The following is a 430-nucleotide window of genomic DNA, read 5'->3' on the forward strand; positions in this document are numbered from 1 at the left end:
CATTGGTCTCAAAGAATGAGTTAGGAAGTATTCTTGTTCCTACCCTCTGAAAGAGATTGTAGATAATTGGCATAATTTTTTACTTAACTATTTATTTATTTTAAATACTAGAGGCCCAGTGCACAAAAATTTGTGCACTCGGGGGAAAGGGGGGGTCCCTCTGCCTGGCCTGTGCCCTCTTGCAGTCTGGGACCCCTTGGGAGGTAACACCCTGCTGGCTTAGGCCTGCTCCCTGGTGGTAGAGGGCGGGCCCAATCCCTAGGTGCAGCCCCTGGTCAGGCTCAGAGCAGGGCCGATTAGGGAGTTGGGGAGCCGCCCTCTGTCATGCACAGAGCAAGGCGGATCGGGAGGTTGTGATGCCACCCTCAGTCACGCTCAGGGTAGAGCCGATTGGGGGGTTGGGGCACCGCCCCGTCACACTCAAGGCAGG

This window comes from Myotis davidii, unplaced genomic scaffold (assembly GCF_000327345.1).
Source record: "Myotis davidii unplaced genomic scaffold, ASM32734v1 scaffold388, whole genome shotgun sequence".
Lineage (NCBI taxonomy): Eukaryota > Metazoa > Chordata > Mammalia > Chiroptera > Vespertilionidae > Myotis > Myotis davidii.